Source organism: Anas platyrhynchos, chromosome 5 (genome assembly GCF_047663525.1).
Source record: "Anas platyrhynchos isolate ZD024472 breed Pekin duck chromosome 5, IASCAAS_PekinDuck_T2T, whole genome shotgun sequence".
Lineage (NCBI taxonomy): Eukaryota > Metazoa > Chordata > Aves > Anseriformes > Anatidae > Anas > Anas platyrhynchos.
In genome coordinates, this window is record NC_092591.1 from 26,084,742 (window position 1) to 26,100,279 (window position 15,538).

The 15,538-nt window shown below is 37.7% G+C and overlaps 1 long non-coding RNA gene across 2 annotated transcripts in view; it reads right to left on the bottom strand.

Annotated features, from left to right (window-relative positions):
- The window catches only part of LOC101789831 (uncharacterized), a 72,571-nt gene extending 60,008 nt beyond the window's left edge, over nt 1-12,563 (bottom strand). For both annotated transcript variants that reach the window (XR_005266433.2, XR_005266434.2), the window contains exon 1: nt 12,111-12,563. This is a non-coding gene — a long non-coding RNA (uncharacterized lncRNA). The remainder of the gene's footprint in view (nt 1-12,110) is intronic.
- Between the last annotated feature and the right edge of the window lie 2,975 nt (nt 12,564-15,538).

Genomic DNA, 15,538 nt, shown 5'->3' on the forward strand with positions numbered 1-15,538 from the left:
CCTGCTTTTAGTTAGCACAGAATCAGCTGCTTTTCATTATTTTCCTCTTCTTTCATTCTGTACGCTTATGACTTAAAGCTCAGCAGATCCCTGTGGACCTTTAAACTGTGAAGTGGGAAAGAAACTCCTGCTGCTTTGCATGACTTAGTCTTTACTGCCTTTATAAACATGAACAAAAAACGAAGGACCAAAATGCAGACTGCAGTAATTTCGCAGCTAGCCTTCTCCTTCCACATCTGATATTCTCCATGTCTAAAAGCAGCACCTCTGCGCTGCTGCCCTGCACAGCTGACAAGAGTCAGCGATCTGGTGCCTGGCCCAGGGGTGTGACCAGAGGCCATGGCTCCCAGATGGCAGCACAACAACTTTTGCTCTTAAAGGACAGGCCAAAGTGCTTTATATATCCATATTTATACTCAGAATGCAATAAATAAAAAAATATTCCTATAAATATCAGTAGCTCTTGATTGTTTTTTTTTAAATGTTAGGATTTACAATGCTGACTATTGTTCCTTCCTATTTCATTCAGGTGTTCTCACTAGGTTTTCTAGTCACAGGAGATGCAATGAGGACTAGAGGTTCATACGTGTAAGGCCTCATCCCTACAGGCATATTTTATATACCTTCCTGTTTACACTTAGAGAAGTAATTAATTTGACTAAACAGTCTTTGGCTAAAACAAATCTTTAATATGCTTTTTGGTGTTATGCATACATGGATGGAGGATCCAAATATAACACAGGATCATTTTCTGAAATACTACTTAGTACCTTGAAAAGATGGGACAATAAAAGACCAAGATTAGAATAACTGTATTTTAAACTTTAAAGCTGGCTTTTAAAATTGCTCCATTTCCAATGAGAAGTGGCAATTTCAGTTCTCCACAGTGTAATACTTAGCACTGTGTAAGGAAAAGTTTGGTGCCTTACAAATTCTTTAGTAGGTACATCAACTATTTCATATCTAGGTATTTAGGTAATGGTAAGAAATGTTGGCATTTCAGGATAGAGTAGCCAATGTATTTGGCTCCAGCTACTCTGTCCTGCACAAGTTAAAGATGGGAGTGAACAGCAACTCTCTCACTGGTGCTAGAAGATAGCAAGCACTGCCAGTTTTCCTTAGGTCAGTAAACCAGCCAGGCAAGGCAAGAGCCCTTCTCATTTCTTATAATCCACCAAATGTTCGCATAAAACCAGAGAGTGTGAGAACCTCATGAGGATCAAAATTTGGAACAGCATCTGATAGCAGAGATCCTCAGCTATACTTGCAGAGGAGCCCTCCCTACCTCCTCTCTCCCACTCCCATGCAGGCGCTATAAAAATATCCATCACAGGGCAGGCAGAAAGAGAGATAGTATAGGGAAGGGAACACTGTGGCTGTGACCTCTGCTTTTTGAAGTATGATTCTCTTTCTTCTTGTCCCCCTTTATCCCAGTGCATTCTGCAACTTCTGTGCTACCTTCCGCCCCCTGCAGTGTATAAGATTTCCTTAATCATCTCTTCCTGCAGTGCTCAGGAGGGCTGAGAGAGCTGTGAGGACCTCCTTTTCTGTCTTCCACCCACCCCACACACAAACACACTCCCACCTTCTCCTCATGGAGTGCAGCAGCAGCCTGTGCTTTTAAAATGCAAGAACTTGAACCAACCCCCCCCCCCCCTTTTTTTCTTTTTATTTTTGCCCTAGTCACTTAACAACACAGAGCAGAGAAAGAAAGAACAGGAGCTTGAATATGTGCCAAAATACTGAGATATTGCTGTGAAATCATAAAAATGCAGGGCTGAAATAGACTTCAAGAGGTCATCTAACGCAGCAGGGTGCATTAAAGAAGAAACCTCTCTGCTCACAATACTAATGTTAATACTACCAGTCCACCTCAGCGACTTCTTATCAGAGTATTTGGCTGCCACTCACTCTTTTTTTTTTGAATCATGCATAATTTCTCTGTCGTTCAGCCAAGTATCGCACCAACTTACATCTCAGGATACAGCACTAGCGCCAGATAACCCTCTCCTCCTGGGTTGTGTTCTGACGTGGCTTGCAGACACTGTTGTTCAAGGAACTTCTTTCTGTAAGTTCCTTTCAGAAAAGGACAGACACATTAAAGAGTAGTTACTCTTACTAAACCCATTGAAATTGCATTTGTGACATCAAAATGGATTTTTTTTTTCAGGCCGTGAACTGGATTGGTAGGAAAACAGTTTTTCAACAACAAATGAGAGTGAAAATTAATTGGAGACTAAGGCAAAAGAAAGACCACTGGTTTTGTTCACCCAGCTCACACTGCTTGGATTTGGAAGAGCATACTTTGATCTCCCCCAGACTCATTACTGCTTTCTGTTTGACTGCTTAGGACATTAGTCATCCTCATAGAAATACAAAGGGAAAAAAACAAAGTTCTGCAGAGAAAAAAAGTGTATGTGTTTTGCATCTGTTATAGCAGAAGGATTATGTGATATTTATGTGATATTATGTGATAATCCTGTCCTATGAATATATGAAATTGCCACAGACTGCTGGGCTAAGCTATAAACTACCAATGTAATTACCAATACACATACATGAATTTGCACAATGATTCATTAGTCCACTGCACCTAGCACTGGGAAGGGCAGTTAGCAGAACATGTAGCCCTCTCTGTAATAGATGACGTACAAATTTCAGGCATGCAATAGTAAGGCAGCAAAGAGAAGGAAAGAAATGTGATGAGAACAGGTGCGGTAAGGGATAAAGCTATGAATTCAGACAGAGGCAAATGTGGCAGGACGATCTCAGGTCAAAGGCTCTACTGAGTCTGTTTCCAATTCACTCAGACTCTCTTTGGGATGTTGGATAAAAACACTTCCTTGCAATTCTGCAGCTGGTCCTGTGCAAAGCTGGGGGAGGTGTGTGAAGAGGAGTGTGTGTCTTCATTTTCTCCCTCAGGGATCTCAGTTGGACCAGTTCTAGAGCACCTCAAGACTTAGATCAATTTTTGCTTCACCTGCCTAGGATACAGGGAGAATAATATTTCCCTTTCACCACCTTTCTTCCTTTAATCTAAGAATGTATGTGCACTTCCAAATTCTAGTAAGACGTAGTATAAATGCATTGAACAGTGCAAACTAACTGCTTATGGCCTTCTGTTCTCTGCATCAAATAATAAAATAAAGCAGATTGCAAAAAGGCTCTCCAAAGCCGTGCATTGACTTCAGTGTCAAGACAGCAACAGCTGGGATGGGTCATCTGTGCCTATGTTTGCTCCACCTCTCCAGTCTCAGAATCCATCAACATTAACACTTTCAAGATGCTAAAATATGCAAAGAGTAATTAGAAGAGCAGTTAAAAGATGCGTTGTTCAATCCTAAATGCTGTGTGTCAACATAGGGATTTTGTACTTCTCTGAGTAATTTCTCACCTCTATCATAGTCTCCACTTTGCTGATACACAAAACCAAACCGGATTACTACTAGCAAGATAAAAAGTTCCTCCAAACAAGCTGTTTTTCATTAAGATAATGTCTTTTTATTTTTTATTTTTTGTGGAAGGAGAGGCCAATAGGATGGAAATAGCAATATAAAGTCAAACAAGACAGAGTATTTTGCAAGTTATATGGCATTCCTGCATTTTTATAGCCCTGTAAAAAGGAATACAGATTTTTTACATCAAAGGTATATATTGAGCTTGTATAGGAAGGAAAATCAAGGGAGGGAGTATTGGCCATGTTAAACTGCCTCGACATAAGGTGAATAAAAAAAGAAATAAGGTCAACACGATACACCTAAACATCTCTTACTAAGTTATCTTGAAGCGTATTGTTTCATATGTGTTAGAAACGGACCCATTCATAGCTTGAGCCTTTGCCTATAGATCTGGAGCTAGCTAAGGATTGCTACAACTGTGTTTGCCTTGAGTTACCAGTTTCACCCAGATCCAGGATTTATAAGCAAGGTGTTTACTGTATTATGAGCAGCCCATTACAACAGCACGTTTAGCAGGGATGTCACTGAGCACCATGTGCTAGCAGCAGGTTCCTGTATGTTCACCACTGGCTCCAGCCATGCACTGCATTGTTCCACATCCATCCCAACGTGCCGAGGTGATCAGAAACACCCCCCTGCCAGGGTGACATGTGCTCAGGTAATACACTCACACAGCCAGCAAAGCAGTCTGAGGGACAATGTGCCAACTTGTGCTACAGGGTAACCACGAAACATCCAAACTTACCTTCCTACAGACTTGGCTTACAAAATAGGTTTGATAATATTATATTAAGCTATTGGGTAATTCCTGACAAAGTACTTCATTTCTTGAAATAAGACGTAGTTTAGGGCTTCAGCGTATTGTATATTACTTAGATGCACTGGATGTATCACAGTAGGTCTGCAGCCTCCCTTTGCAGAGACTGGTGTGTATTTCTATATACATACATGTTTATGTATGTAAGCATACACAAATATATATGCAGAAGTGAACTGTAAGCTTAGTGTAAACTATGCTGTCATGTTAGACTTATGTTTCCCTTAATATATCTTTGCCATCACATTATTTTTGGCCACTCTTCAGCAGGAAAACATGAATCTGAGTTTAGGAAGTATTTGGAAGCAGAAAATGCCTGCTTAACTAAAATCACTTGAGGCGTTTTATTTTTGTAGTAGTTGGGTATAGCAGATTATCCTTATTCTACATTAGGCCCACAGCTTTCCTGACAAACACAAAGAACTCCCTCTGTCCTGCAAAAAGTCATACTGTAGTATTTTTATTTTTTATTCTTGCCAGCTTGAGTGCAAAACTCAAACTTTCCACAGTCTGAGTGGAAAAGAATCCTTGGAAACAGAACCTGGGTTTTCATGTAGTGATTGAAGCTGTTTCCCATAAAACTGAATTAACAACCATGTAAAATATTTCCAAATTCTTTTATGTGGTATATAGCCCATTGCATAAACTAGAAGATTTTGGCTAAGTCTAAATGGTTAATGCCCACACTTGTACATTTTAATCCTTATTATATCAGTGAGACTTGTTTTATATTGCAAAACTAATTAGAAGGAAGCCATTCATAAATAACAGTGTACATAAAACAGAATGGAATAATAAGGATGCTCAATACTTGTGTACTTTTTCTATAAGGTTTCTGGAACCCTTTCTTCTCACAACAATAGAAAACCTTGAATTTAATAGTTAACATAATTGGCATATATTCATTTTCTGTGCAAATTGGATGAGAAAATTAGAAGCAAACATGACCCTGAAAACACAGAAATAAATTCTCTGAGTATGTCTTATAAAGGGACTTATGCTATAACAGGTTCTTCATTTTATCTCACCTTTCTAGCAACTCAAAAATTTAAAAACAAAACCACCAAAAAACAAAACAAACTAAAAAACTCTTTCTAGTCAGATTCCTTGTTCCATTCTCAGAGGAAAAAAGACACACCCACAAACAGGAGAAACCACAATTTTAGGTCTTTACAGAAATCTCATAAAAAGGAACACAGTATGTTCTACCTGTTTAAAAATACCACATTTTTATCCTCTGAAGACCTGTTTTGGAGATGTGTTTTAATTAAACATCACAAGGCTATCACACAACTATTAAAGGTACAAATAACCATTGCTGAACGTGCCCAGTACTTGTGATTACAGAACAAACCCATCCATTTCCATACTTTTAGATGTTCAGAAGATTTCAGCAGAGAATAAGTGATGACACTTATTGTACTAAAAGTACTAAAGTACAAGGATGCACTAATAGAAAATAGAAACAGAGCTGGGTTTTAAATGGATATCTTCTGTGTGATTCCCTCCAAGAAATTAATGAGTAACAGAGCAAGCACTTTGTCCTTAGTATGCACCAGTAGTTCTATGAAAACGAGAATCTGTTTCCTGCTGTCCTTTGAAGCAAATAGTGTATTAAGCAATTCAGTTATTTACTGGCAAAACCCTCCCTTCTTACAAGAAAAGAAAAAAAAAAGAAGTTATGAAAGTGCAACGGTAACAAAAATAAAATAAAATAAAATAAAATAAAATAAAATAAAATAAAATAAAATAAAATAAAATAAAATAAAATAAAATAAAATAAAATAAAATAAAATAAAATAAAATAAAATAAAATAAAATAAAATAAAATAAATAAAAAAATACTACTACAACAAAAAAGCCAATTAACAATATAGTAATCCCACCTTTAGAATTTCTGGTGTTTAAATTTTTCTGGTCTGAAAAAGACCAAGTTGCTAACTGGTGTTTGTATGCTCTGACCTTGCAACGAGGCAGCGCAAGAATAACTGAGTTCCATGAGCATTATTATGAAAAACAGGCGGAATATTTTATCCAAACCACCCTGGGATCACAATGTGCTCAGTGCATTTCTAACAGAATAAAACTGAAACAGACTTAAATTTACATTCCTGAGATGGGTTTCTGGGTTTTGTGCAAATCAGGTAAAAATTGTTGTGATGATCCATCCAATTAGTTTTTTCACCTAAATAATACCATTTTTACATTTTCATTCTTTGTATATCTAAGACCATATTTTCTTATATTAGCCAAGTAACCAAGTGCTCATATGCCCTCAAAATCTGATAAGTTTTTACACACTTTTATTCCAAAAATCACAGATTGTTTTTTCTGGATTACAGGATATCAGTGTTCGCTATTAAATGGCAGATAAATGCTTCTAAATGTGAGTAGTCACCGCACGTAAAGGTTGAAAAATAATGTAAGCTGTTTTAAAAGGAAAATAATACAAGTGCTAGTGCAACAACTGCACTCATATTTTCTCTTTTAACTCAATAATTTTGTTTATTTTAGAGAAGTTGCCGTGAAGCTTCCAGCATTCAGTAAAATGAAGGACCTTGCAGAGAAATTCAACTCCATTTACTAAATAACTCTTAAAAGAAAGTCCTTGTTATTTCCTCCAAAATCTTTACCCAAGATCTGCCAGACTTGAATGCCTCAGGTTATCACCCAAAGTGCATTTCAGCAGGCACCAAGCACTGATGAGTACATTTCTCATTTCTCCCAGACATTTATCTGCCAGCCCCAGTGCTTGCAAGACCCAGCAGCAAGCTGTGAAGAGGATTTGACTGAGGTGAATAACCATGGAAGGAAACACCTGAGGAACCCTGCCAACCCCTGGATGCTGTGTACCTGACCCTGAACCCACAGAGAAGCCAACTTTGCCCACACTTCACAGCAAGGGACAGGGCTCCCATTCTCTGTTTCTGCGTGTAAAAAATACTTGTGGTTTAAATCACAGACCACTACAAAAAAATATTTCTATAGGTTTCTTAAAGTGATCTTATGCAGAACATTAACAGACAAATTCTATATTATGCAATGTCAACAGCAATTTCTACTGCTGCAGGAGCTCACATCTGTACCTACCAGCTTGGAAGGAACATCATCAGTGGCACAGACAGTGACATGGTAGCCTTAGGAGTACAGAAGTTTTAAACATAGAAGCTGATAGAAGGTAGGTAATTCTCCCTTCTCACTGAAAGCCAAAAGCCTGATCCTTCAACAGTTGCGCACCTTCACAAGCAGATGTGATACCTCTGCAACCCTCCTTCAGGTCAGTAAGGCCCTCCAGGAATGCAAATGTTTATCCAGGTTTCTCAGGTACAGGAGTGGCCTGCCTGTTCTGACAGCACCTGATATGCACAGAGCTAAACCAACATTAACAGGCACCTACACTACACAAAACAAAAGGCAAACAACTGGAATTGAATAGCAGGTCCTCAGAGTGGCTGCAATAGCACTCATCTTTTCTTTGTACACCTACAGTCATTTAGGTCTTTCAAGCTCTTATGGAATTTTCTCCAAAGAAAGCAATTATGCTCATTTCTACTGTCAGCCACAAAGGATGTTCACAGGAGAAGGTGCTGCCTTTTGGACAAGGACAAGGCCCTGAAGCTTGCTGGTATGGTGATGGCAATGGCCAGCTCCTCAGCACCCTGGCTGGAATCGCTGCTGCCATGAGCATGCTGCTGGTGCTCCTGGTGCACATGGCAATCCCCTGTTAGTTGAACAAGCTGCAAAGCCCTAGATCCTCTATATTTTTCTGTTTTCCTCAAGGATTCATCAAGGATTCCTCACAGCATTTAAAAAAGAAAATCCATTACACATATTTAAACTTGATGTGCCAACTATAAAAATTAAATTCCCAAACGTGATAATATACATAGAAAACTCTGAAATGTCCGTAATACTCTTCTCATGATTGTTTCTGATAACTTCCTAGCAGTTTAGAAAAGAAACTGTGTTCTGTGATAACTTTCAGGCTACAAATTACCAAGAACAAAAAAATATGGACAGCAGGCAACAGTATGAACATTTGGGATTTCATTTACAATTAAGACATAAAGCACTATAAAGGTTATAAACAAAGATATAAAGGAAATAAAACCCTATTCCTCATTGTGTTTTGCTTGCTCACTGCTTTGATATGAAATACACATAGGATGGGCAGAGCTGCTTCCCCTGGTGATAGCAAGGGCCAGCTGAGAGCTGTTTGTGCAGCACCCAGAGGTGTGAATGTGTCTGCCTACCCATGCTGTAATTGCTCCTGCCAAGGGAAGGATGCCAAATTCCCCAAAGCTGGCAAAGCTGAAGGCATCTCTAAATGGATATCACCGAACACAGGTGCTAACAACAGTCTGGCTAGGTATGTTTCTAAAGTCAAAACCAGGGATAATGTCATTAGTCTGGCCTAAGGTATCAGGGATAACCACTATGGCAATGGACTCCTTCATAAAATAAAATATGAACGTGTTAGGGTGAGTCTTCTGGAAGAAAAAAAGAAAAAGAAAAAAAAAGAAAAAAAAAATCTTTTATAAAATACAATAATAAAGCAAACCACATCGTGAGTCCTACATAGCCAGGAAAAACATTTTTATGCTATGCTATTCCAAACAATACCAGGCTATTTATATTCCATAAAAGCAGAAAAAGAAAAAAGAAAACAAAACAGAGTGAGCATTACTTAAAATGAGAAACAGCTTTTTGTGAGTTGAGCATGAAATTTTTATGATAGAGCCCAATTCACATGAAGCCTGATTAAAAATGCTTCATTTGCAGGCATGTTGGAATTGGCTCACTACTGCCTAATCATCAGGAATATTTATATGCATCTCAAACTATTTAAAAGGGAAACAATGGAAGAAAGACTTCATAAATAAATAAATAAAAAACAATGTAAGCTTTTCCTTACTTTCTATTTAGAGATTTAAGGAATACTGCAGTTACACAAGTAGCAAGACCACGCAATAAGAGAATGAAGGAAAAGAACCTGAACAAATATGATCATTTAGTAGCTGAGTTTTGTAATTAATACATTTTATCACAGTATCTCATAAGTTTTTCCACAGGTGCCAAGTTTCAGGCTGTTCAGCACAGTACTGCACTATTGCTGTCTGCAGCACCTGCAAGCAGACTCAGCCGTGTACCCGCTCCTCTGGATCTTGCCCACAAGAGACTTAGAATAATTGGTGGTAGAATGGTACCTTGAACACTTCCTCAGAAGTTTGGGGAATGTATTCTGGCACTTTATCAATGCTCACATTTATCCATCATTTCACTTTGGTTAATGCTTCACGTCATATTTCACAATATAACTCCTCTGTGCACCGTGATAGAGCCAGAGAGAGGATTCTAGCTTATTTCACTTAAAGAAGTGTGAAGCACTAAAACATTCTATGGTCTTCCTTAGTATTTAAGAATATATATAAGATAATATATATCTCCCTGTAAAAGATTAAGTTGATCTGATACTTTTATAATTTTGTCACATCTACTTTTTTGATGAAATCTGAAAATACAACTTTTCAGCCCCCACTCTTCTTAAAGAGCGTCCGTTATTTTTTTCTCCAAATGGTGATTAAGAAAAGATTTTCTTCTTTTGAATGCATTTGAAGGTTGCATTTGAATGTGTTTGAAAGCCCTACCAGTTGTAATGCAGCTTCATATCCACCATAGTAGTGCGCCAACTGCTTTGGCATCATGTTTGATGCTGAATAAATACCCTGGACTGAAATACTTTAGCTGTCTCCTCACACCAAGGCAATCAAGAGCTGAGTGGCAAACACTGAAGGAGAACAATTTTTACAATCATTTTGCCAAGATAAGAAAGCTTGGAAATTATTTGGTTGGTAAAAAAAAAAAAAAAAAGTGAAAAACATCACAGCCTTTAGAAAGGTGCAGATGGCTTAAGGGTCAAGTAGTGTCTGGTGTAGTGCTAACCACAGAAAATCAGGAATTTGGTATTTTACAGACGCTAAACACACTCAGAGCATAACACAGGGCATGTTGTTAATCATTTAAGAGGATAAGTAAATGGTGACAATTTTGCATTATAGTGAGGTAAAACAAGATTTCCAGCACAATGACACTGGATACAACACTTGTGGTGATTTCCCCTTACCTGTGAGGTGTATTATAAGGCTCTGTGATCTCATAGAAGAGAGAGAAGCCAGCAGCCACCAGATGATTCAGCACATGCAGCTGAAACAACTCGGGTGAAAGGGGGGGATTCTGTCAGCAAGTCTGGATGCCAGTGCATCCAGACGAGAATGCAGAGCAACCAACCCATAACTAGCGAGAACATAGCAGCTCTGAGGACTCAGACTTCCAATAAGATATTTTTTTTTCCTTGGTGTTTAGTGCAATTCACAGTTTTTCTAACTCTTTCTAAACTCTTATTTACTTTGCTTGTTTGAAATAACACTGCAGATAGCACCTACTGCTTCCATTTGACATGAGAGACATTAGGGCGATTTTTCATTAGGATCAAATGCCTCCATTACGGAAGGCTTAGGAGATGGGAGAAAAAAAAAAAAAAAAAAAAAAAGAGTCCCTAAGCAATTTTTTTCACAAAGCTGAGACACAATCCTCTTGTGAAAAATTTGGAAAAAAAGTAATAATCAGAGAAATTCAAGCTCAAAATGCAAATCAACTTGTCAAGTACAAACAAGACCACTTATCAATAAGAGACATTAACAGACAATTACTAGACATCCAAAAGCAGTTATTCTCTGGACAGATTGCACCCAAATGTTTTCTTCAATTAAATTTTGAAAGTTTTGGGATAATATTCAGTGTGGATAGTGTTTATATCTCTTAGTTCTAGAGAAGTATCACTGATTTACTCCTTTTGTTTTGCTGTTAGATACAGTTGTGCATAACAAAATATAATCCAAAACGTTGGAATTTTTACAAACAGGCAGATATTTCATACCAGCACAGACAGGACTTAAGTACCAGATTTACATGTTAAAATGTTTTTTTTTTGACAGGATTGAAAAAATAACATCTGATCCATTACAGCATTTTGTATCACAAAAGGTTTTTTAAACTATTGATAAAAGTGAAGAATCACAGTGAAGAATTTTAAATGGAAACAATTTAGTAGCTTAAGGCAAGACTCTAGACAAACGTTTATTAACTTTAAATACATACAAGTAAATAATATCAGTGAATTGTGTTTCACTTCAGTATCTTTAAATATGTATAAAGAAGAAGATGCTTTCATAATATTCCAAAATAAACCTGTTCCTTAATAATTAAGCAATGGTTTTACTAAAACACAATTATACCTTCCCACATGGGTTTTTTGGAGTTAACTCTAACACATCTTTGGCATTGCCCTCCCCTCATTTTTAAACATTTTTTGCAATTTTTTTTTGGGGGTGGCAGTGATGTTACATTCTAAGTTGCAGCAGTTTATTTATTTATTTAACCTATAAACACTCCAAAAACATTTAAAACCAACACATTTTCCCCACCATACACAACCAATTTCTTTGTTAGATTAGTCTACTTTGTAACTATGAAGAACTCCAGGTAACTTTGCCTGATTTAAAAAAAAAAAAAAAAAAAAAAAAAAAAAAAAAAAAAAAAGCAAGTCTTTGCCTTCTGAAATCTTAGCAGTGGCAGGTAGGCTAAAGCATGCAGGGTGAATAGGTTTCAGCACACAACCCAAAAGAAGAAAAACAAAGAGGAAAAGTCAAAATATTTTTCTATTTTTGCTTGTTTACTTAAAGATGTTTGTATGATAGCATTGGTTGCCTGGACTAATGGATGAGATGCTTTAGAAATCAGTTTAAATATAGGGCATCACAACAGGGCACACGTACCTGAGGATGAAACAACTGGTTGTTGAAGGAATAAAAGGTAGGCAGGCAGGCAGACCTGAAATGAATTCCTGTCTCAGATAATTCCAGGATTTTCTTTTGTCCTCTTTTTTCCCCCTCTATTTCCCTTTTGGTCTCGAGTGAGCGGGTAGAGACGGGACAAACTTTGCCCTTGTAGCAGTGCTTGCTGTCTGTGTCCCCTTCTGAAATGTCCTACGATTTGTTGAGACCTGGAGGTGCCAAGGACTACAGCTAGGTATTGTAAAATAAAGGAAGGATCATAAGAAGTGATAAAATAAATTCATTTCATGTAGAAGCCTTGCAAGCAGGTGGAGGCATACCACATGAAGTGCTTCCAAGGTAAACAGTGCCTGAATTGGGTAGATTCTGTCATTTTAGCCACATTTTGTGGTAAGTACCTGAACATGAAAACAAACATTGATCTGAATACAGGGTTTCTTTAAATCTTCCTTCATTTGCTTCACCCTGATAAATAAAGATGACAAATCGTATATTGGCACATTCTACACGTATCTCCTTTTTCTTTTCTGTAGAACTGAAAGCCAACCAATTTTAGTGCTCCTCCTATGGCCACACTTTGAACCATGTGCTAAATAAAAGATCCTTCCACAGAAGCGTGCATCCTTAATTTACTGTTAGCAAATGTGGTCAACTTCAGAATTAAGCTAACAAAGAGCAGTAACAGTCACTGCTACCTTTCTGAAATTTAAACCATTAAATTTTATGATTAAAAAAAAAAAAAAAAGTGCAACTTTCAAAGTAAATATTTCATAAGAAACCTCAAAGCGCCCTCTTCTGGCAGCTGGTACTAACTGCTCGCTGACTCGAAATGCATGCTAACCCCACAGTACTTGCTGATTTGATGACAGATCTTTTGACATATTATCCGATACAAAATCGTACTTAAAGTTTGTATCATTTCATAGTATCATCAGTATCACATAATATCAATGTTACTAATTTGCAGCAGTACTGATGAGAGGCATCAACGTATTGCTTACTGATTAACACTCCCTTTTATAACTTCACCCTAGGAAACAAAATATTTTTGCTTTGGGTTAGCTGAGTGCCAAATATGCAGTAGGCAAAAATCGTATTAGAAAAATAATCCCAAATCCTGTTTATTTCTTGATGTTGCAATATAAAATACTCATTGTCCAACCTTTCCTGAGTACTTTTCATCAGTGTAAGAGTTGAAATATATTTCGTTTTGTTTAATTACATATTTTGTTTCTATAGCAACTAGAAAACATCTAATCCATTTCTATTGCTTCCTAAGCCTTTACAAAGCAATTTTCCTTCACGATACAGTAGCAAAAGATAATCCTTCTTTAGAGCTCTGTGTACTATCTGTTCTTTTTAAATATCCCTTAATTAGTATGCATTAGGATTAAAACCAATTGTAGTAGTGCTACAACCAAGAGAAACAGAGTAGGAAAAAAAAAAAAAAACTAACAGGATCTTGACAGAAAATTCAAAACCTACCAGTAACTTGGGCATAAATTTACTGCCACCTGCAGGCTTTCGGCAAGAGCACAGGAGCAAGGATACCCCCACATCCCAGATCATAATGAAATTTCTGCCGTTTCAGACTTATTTTGCTCATAGGAAAAAGAGGATCTACTCGTGCCCCCCATTCAAGGGAATAATGCAGATTATTTTTCCTTTGCATTGCCCTATTCCAGTTTGTTTCTATTCATGGAGATGTGGTGCTTTCTATAGTTCAAAGAAATTATTATTTTCAAAAATATAACCCAGATTTTAAAAATATCTAGCAAATCAGATCTTATAATACAAATATTGTCAGTAATAAAAACACCTGAAAACAGTTTCTAGCAGAATTTGGAGATTACTGCCTTACTAAATGTCTGGAGTCCTTTATGTTTCTATTTCTTCCTACACACAAGCCATTCTCAAAGAACATTCACACTTCCAAAGGTCAGAAATGCCAAATACAGCTTGCCTGCTAAGCCATGTTTGAACTCATTGTCTTATGGGACACTTCTTAATTAAAAAAGCTTTTCTTCCTATCAGGAGTTGTCTGTCTGTGACCAGGATAACTAGGACTAAGTTACTCATTGCACCATTTTTTCAAGCAGCAATTTTTGTCACACACTTCATTTTTTCCATTTATCCATTCAATCTTTATTTTGCAATTGAAATTTCTTCCTTTCAACATTTCCTTCAGCACCACAACTTTGGGTCCTCTGCCAGCTGGTCAGTCTCTCAGCTCATTTCCAGCATTAAAAGTCTTTGTACAAGTCTGTAATATTTGTGGTAGGCGGACAGTTGGACTGGATGATCTTAGAGGTCTTTTCCAACCTTAATAACTACGAACATGCCTGGGAAAGTCAAATTTCTAGAAATGAGGTCTCTGGGAGGCAGTACACTGAAACAGCCTCCAGCTCAGCACATCACCTCGAACTGCCTGACAGCAAAGGTGAACTGTCTGGACGCTTACCTGGGAAGCGTGCTCTGAGGAACCTTCTTTGGCAGGGGGGTTGGACCCTATGATCTTTCAAGGTCCCTTCCAACCCCTACAGTTCTGTGATTCCACGAACCCAGAAAGAAATCTTAAAGGTTCAGTCATGTTTCACCAAGACCACACAGAGAAATAAAAGCATACACAAGTGTCATAAGGCTGACATTTCCAGGAAATATCAGGCTTAAGGAATACATGCTGTGTTTTTGATTAAATCGTAGACTGTAAATCCCACGCTGATTTCCTGCAGCTGTGTCACGCAGCTGAGCTACGCGCATGCTACAGAACCACCAAAGGATTTCCAGGCATCAGGCAGTTACCAGCAGCACCACCAGGAAGTACACAGCACCCAGAGCATCTTGGCTGCAAGCCCCCGAGGTAAAACATTGGCTACTTGGTCTTAATGCCAATGGCTGCTGTGCTGCTGACCTATAAGGGCCTTGTTTCTGAAGAACTTCCTTAGGAATAATTAAGTACCCTAAAAAAAGAGCTCAATAAACCATTTTAAAGGGGTTTTTGGACAGAATTGTCATAGGTATAAACTGAAGAAAACAGGCCTCATTTAGCTAACACTAACATTGAGAAGTGCAAACCCACCTGATACAGGTAAAAGCACAGAAGATTTTGGCTACTTAAATGCACTCTGCACTGACCACATTCTCTCTGTACCACTTCTCCTTGCCCTCAAAAAACAGACAAAAAACACACTTCTTCCCACATTATCAATTGATAAAATTGATAATGTGGGAAGAAGGGAAAAAAAAAAAAAAAAGTAAAACAAAAAACGTAACAAATTGAACCTGTCAGTGGAAGACAGCATAGATTTTGAAAGAGTGAAAATTTTAGTACTTCCTCATCCCTTACCACTTGATGGGGTTGGTGAGCTGGCTATGCAGGCCTTGGCTTAGAAATTTCTAACAAAATGTTC